The sequence below is a fragment of the Bufo gargarizans genome, chromosome 7 (assembly GCF_014858855.1).
Source record: "Bufo gargarizans isolate SCDJY-AF-19 chromosome 7, ASM1485885v1, whole genome shotgun sequence".
Lineage (NCBI taxonomy): Eukaryota > Metazoa > Chordata > Amphibia > Anura > Bufonidae > Bufo > Bufo gargarizans.
In genome coordinates this window covers 146,417,680-146,423,595 of record NC_058086.1, presented here as the reverse complement: position 1 = coordinate 146,423,595, position 5,916 = coordinate 146,417,680, and positions in this window count along the sequence as shown.

Below are 5,916 nucleotides of genomic sequence, written 5' to 3'. Positions count from 1 at the left end.
ACTACATGGCCAAAAAGGAAAACCAGTGTCCAACAGACTACCAGTGCGTTCTAGTAGTCTGTTCCTCTACCACAGGGGTTGCAAACCTTACAGACACAAAGAGCCCCCAAAAAAACATATGACCACCAGGAGCCACAAGCTATACATTTAGACATGAGTCACCATATTTTTCGCCCTACAAGATGCACCCTAGGTTTTAACAAAGAAAAATAAGAGAAAAAAAATATTTGTCATCTCATCTGAGGTCTGATAAAAATATTTTTCTTATTTTTTCATTAGCAGAGAAAAAAAGATAAAATATATTTTTCAGCAGACCTCAGATCAGACTCCTAAATCAGATCCTTAATCCTAATCTGACCTAAAATAAGATCCCCAAACCTCATCAGACCTCCAAATCAGACCCCCAACATAAGACCCCCAATGTTCGGATCAGACAACACAAATCAGGATCCCAGTGTCAGACCTTCAGTGCTGAGATTTCCTCCCCCCCATGCTCAGATTCCCCCCCCCCCATGCTCAGATTTCCCCCCCCCATGCTCAGATCAGAGCCCCCATTGCCCATATCAGGACTCCCCCATGCTCAGTTCTATAATTTAAAAAAATGTCTTCCCTCTCCTGATCAGGCACTGGGCTCCTGCTCAGGCACCAGCTACTCTGCAGGTCCGACACGCTCTCTCCGCTGTGACCTGATGAGCACAACGTCAGGTCACAGTGGGTGTCTGCACGTACTAAGTTCTCACACTGTGTGCATCAGGACATAGTGGAGAGTGAGCTGGAGCTGCAAAGTAGTAACAGTGCCCGATCAGGAAAAGAGATCTGAGCATGGGGTGTAGAGTGAGCCGGCCTGACTGCTTCCCGGCTCCACAGCTAGAGCCGCACTTTAAGAAGCAAAGAGCCGCATGCGACTCAAGAGCCACAGGTTGGCCACCCCTGCTCTACCAGAACACACTACCGAAATTCACAGCGCACCTGTAAAACAAAGTGTACTGCCTGATAGGATTAATCATGCTGAGAGGAACAAGTCCCCTTTGGTTGCAATCTGCAGTTTATTTGATATGCTAATAAAATCAGTATTCACTCACCAAGGGGTAGACCCAAGCTCTCAGAGCACCACTTTGCCACTACCTTTCCCCCGCCTAGTTACTTTGCCTTCATCTACCGGTGAATGTTCAATTGGTGCATTTGCAGTCACCTCCGTGATACTGAGGTTCAAGCTGTGCAGGTGCAGACACAACATCTGCATTAGGAGTGGTTAAGAGGGAAAAGGGACGATAAAATAGTGCTCCGAGGGGCTAGGCCTGCCCATCAATGCACTGACTACCTAATTAGAATATCGAATAAACCTCAGATTTCTTGTAAATGGGGCCATGGATTGCAACAAGAGAAGGGTCATTTCATTCAGCATTATCATCCCTAACAGGAAGAATGCCTGTTTTAATAGGGTCCATCATGCAGAAAGATGATCTTTATGGACCAAGATAAAAAGAACCTGTCACCATGATCTGCATGTTATAAAGCAGAAGTTGAGCGGGTTGATATATAGTTTTGTGGGAAAAAATTAAGCAAAACTTGAAATTTATACATTTCTTATCAGTGACAGCGATCTCTGTATACATATTTACAGAGAATGCTATCAATCAATAGCTGAATGGGACGTCTTGAGCTCAGAAAGAGCAGAGATTTATATGTGTAAAATTAGAAGTTTTATTAAATATTTTCTCACAAAACCATATTTCATTCTACTTAGCTCTATAACATTAGTGATGAGCGGCATAGGCAATATTTGAATTTGCGATATTTTGCACATTTTTGGCCGAATATTTACCATAAATTCACAAATTTGAGAATTCGTGATCTCCAGTCATTATTTTCTTGGTTGTGAAAATCGGCAATGTAATATATTCGCAATTAAAATTTGCGATTCGAATATTCGCGCTCAACACTATGTAACACACTGCCTGCAGCTTGTATACATTTTGAGGTGACAGGTTCCCTTTAAAGACTACAGAAATGTTTTTTGTCTACGTGTCACCATATTCAGAGAGCCATAGCTTTTTTTTTTTTTTTTTTGACGTAGCAATATGAAGGTTTTGTTTTGCATGATGAGTTGTATATTGCAGCAGTAACATTTTAGAGTACATATAGCTTATTGCTACTTGTTACTTTTGTGTTACACATATATAACATGATTTATAGAACAAATTAGTAGCCTTTGTGTCACCACATTTCATGGCGCCAGGTCATATTTTTAATAGCAGCATCTAAGGGTACATTATTGATTAACTTTATTTAATTTTGGAGGGAGACAGGTAAAAAATCAAATATGTTGTCTGTTGCATCTTTTTTTTTTTAAGCTGTTCACCATGCATAAACAAAACAGAATGATGTCAGGCGCGGCGATGTCAGCTTCTGAACTGGAATGAAGTAGTCCAAAATTGATGAAGTTGAAATATACCAAAAGTCCTTTATTTACAATCTCACATAGACAACGCGTTTCATCAAGTCAATGAACATGTTTTTTTTTTAGTTTACCATGCAGTTTAACATGTTAACTGCATTGTATGGTTTGTTATGATTGTGGCGATGCTATAGATGTGTAATATTTTGTTTTAACAATTTTGAAAAATAAAATCACATTTTGATGGATTTTTTTTTTTTGTGTGAACTCCCTTGATTTTTCGGCAAAATCCAATGCTTTATTGGCAAGAGCGCTGAGTTTAATTGCAATATGCAACTGAAACAGACCTAGAACTCCTCAACATTTCCAAGGCTCACTGCGTCTTACACTACATCAGTGGTGTGGCAGGCGCAGCACTATGAAGTGCCTTTTGCGCTGTGGCATTAGAAGAATTTTGATATCTCTGACTTTAGTCTAACCAGACTGTCTATTACTCTGTAATTCCTCTAGCGCCGTTCTATGGAAACAGTAGGTTTAAAGAGCACACCAAATGCTTGAAATAACTTCTTTATTAACTTCAACTTTTCTTCATATATAACACTGCTGCCTCCGCAGCAGATAGTCCATGTACATAACACGTGTTGAAAAGATATCACAAAATGGCGGTATGCATAAGATGGTGGTTCAACTGTTCAATCTTGTCATTCAACATAAAATGGTGGATATATTTCTCTTTTGAGTATCTGTACTCTCACTTTAAGTTATTTAAGCACTTTATGATCTCTCTGAGAGGTATATCTGAGGTCTAACTAATAGTTCACTTGCAGTATGCAGTTAGCAGTGACTATTTGCAAATTGGTTGAGTATGATCTGGTATGGTTGTATGCAATTTGGATTGCAATATGGAATCTGAATGCTTGCAATTGTAGCTTGCAATTTGAAACTTGCAATTGAATTTGTATGCAATTGTATGGCTCAGTATGCTTGCAATTAGGTGGAACTGTAAGTAAACACATATATAACTGGTTCAGTATACAGTTCTAATCACAATACTAATAACATGAACATTATATAACTGTTTTAAATAGCTATGAGTGGAGTGAATGTTTCTTCAGCTCCTGTCTCTGGTGAATAATGATTTTAGCAGCAGGAGCTGGGGGAATTCCCAGACAGGCTGTGTGTGAGACTGGCTGTGATTGGTGAAAACTCTTGCTGTGTGAGAAGCTGGCTGTGATTGGTCTAGACTTTTGCCCAGCAACAACAGATTAACACTATGTATTCTGTTGTTTCTGCTGTGTCACTGAGCTTACCTTACATTACAAAATGAATCTTAAAGGCATATTATCTTTTTCTGCTTCTGTGAACACTAAATATAACAGTTATATGACGTCCAAAACATAATGTCATAGTAAATAACTGCTTTTATCTTTAACACATAAACATAGAAACTGTATTAAGGCTATTGGCAGGTTTAGCTGTATACACATATAAGCTATACTAGCAACTACGGACAGGTCTTAGCTGGCCAGCTACAAGTGGTGGTATGCAAAATGGCCCTGAAAACTTTTCTCCTCCACTGTTAGCCTAACCAGCCTTTGTGTGAATGGATGAAATTAAATGTGATTGAGCAGAAATGTGAGACAAATTATTGAAGAAGAAGCTTCCAAGTGAAGGAGGGGGAGGTAGTGACGATAAATAACAATACAGGATTCTTAAGATGCCCTGTTATTGGAATGATTAATAAAAAATCTCAACTTTCAATGTTCTTTTCTGCGCCTACCATGGTGATCACAGGTAGCGGGGAATTAGGGTTCCACGCCGGGGAGGTAGCGTTAGAAAGGGATACTACATGCAAGGGAGGTCAATGGCTGAAATGTGATCGAGCGAAAATGTGGGACAAGTAATTAAAAAGGAAGGATCGAATGAAAGACGAAATTTAGAAGTTGAAGTCCCTGTCACCTATGCAGAACAGGGGTTTTCCATCAGCAAAAATGGATTAATGTCACCGACCAATGGAACAGACGATTTTTAAAAAATTCTGTCCCTGTCAACTAAGCAGAGCAGGGCTTTATTCATGGCAAAAATTGTAAAATGTCACCCAAGAATGTAACAGACGCATTTGCACCCTGCTCCCTCTTTTGCTGTGCTGGTGCCTCTGTGCGACCACTGCCTCTTCCTCCGAACTAGACAGGTCACTCGCATGACCTTGATTCCATGTGGTGTCGAAGACCTCATCATCCTCCACATCATTTTCCACCCACTCTTTACCCCTGCCCTCCTTGTCGGTCTGCAGACTGCAGAAAGCCACAGACTGGCATCTGTGTTTCGTCATCATCAGAGACATGCTGCGGTGGTCCTCCCATGTTTTTATCCTGAAACATAAGTGGTTGGGCATCGATGCACTCAATCTATTCCACTTCTGGGGCAGGGCTAGGTGGATGGCCCTGGGAAACCCTGCTAGAAGAGTCATCCAAAAGCAGAAGAGACTGCTGCATGACTTGGGGCTCAGACTGCTTGGCTGATTTGCAAGGGGGTGAGGTGAAAGACTGATGGACCTGGACTGCAGGTGCCAACTCTGATCTTTCAGCAGGAGACTGGGTGGGAGATGATGTGAAGAAACTGGAGGCACTGTCAGCAACCCAATCTACTATCGCCTGTACTTGTTCTGGCCTCACCATTTGTAGAGCCGCATTTGGCCCTACCAAATAATGCTGAAGGTTCTGTTGCCTACTCGCACCTGAGGAAGGTGTTTCACTTGTGCGTGTAGCTGGCACAGATCGACCATATCCTCTTCCTGCAACAGGAGCTCCACCAGCACTGCAGCACCACGACCGGGGCCACGTCCTTTATTTGACGCTCTCCTCATTCTTTGCGTTCACCCACCAAAATAACAGATGGTTTATGTCAGGCGACAATGTAATTGCCAATACTCAACAATTAAGTTCACTGACAGTAAGGCAGTGCCGGTGTCATAAAGAGGAAAAATTTCTTGAGGTCACACAACAGTGTGACAGGCAAATTTTATACAATTACTTCACGGTCGCAATTTTTTTTTTATTTGTCAACCAACAATGTAACAGCAGTAATGACTGGTTGTATTGGACTGTCACAAAGGCAGCAAAGGCCGCAAAAATGTATTATCTTGCCCAAAATGGGTGTTTTTTTTAATACCAGAATATAACAGCAGTATTTAACGCTTGTATTGGACTGTCACAAATGCAGCAAAGGCCCCAAATGTAGTGTCTTGCACAAAATGGGTGTTTTTTTAAACCCAGACTATAAGTGCAGTATTTAACGGTTGTATTTGACTGTCACAAATGCAGCAAAGGCCCCAAATGTAGTGTCTTGCACAAAATGGGTGTTTTTTTAAACCCAGACTATAAGTGCAGTATTTAACGGTTGTATTTGACAGCCACAAATGCAGCACAGGGCCCAAATGTAGTGTCTTGCACAAAATGGGTGTATTTTTAAACCCAGAATATAACTGCAGTAATTAAAGCTTGTATTGGACTGTCAGA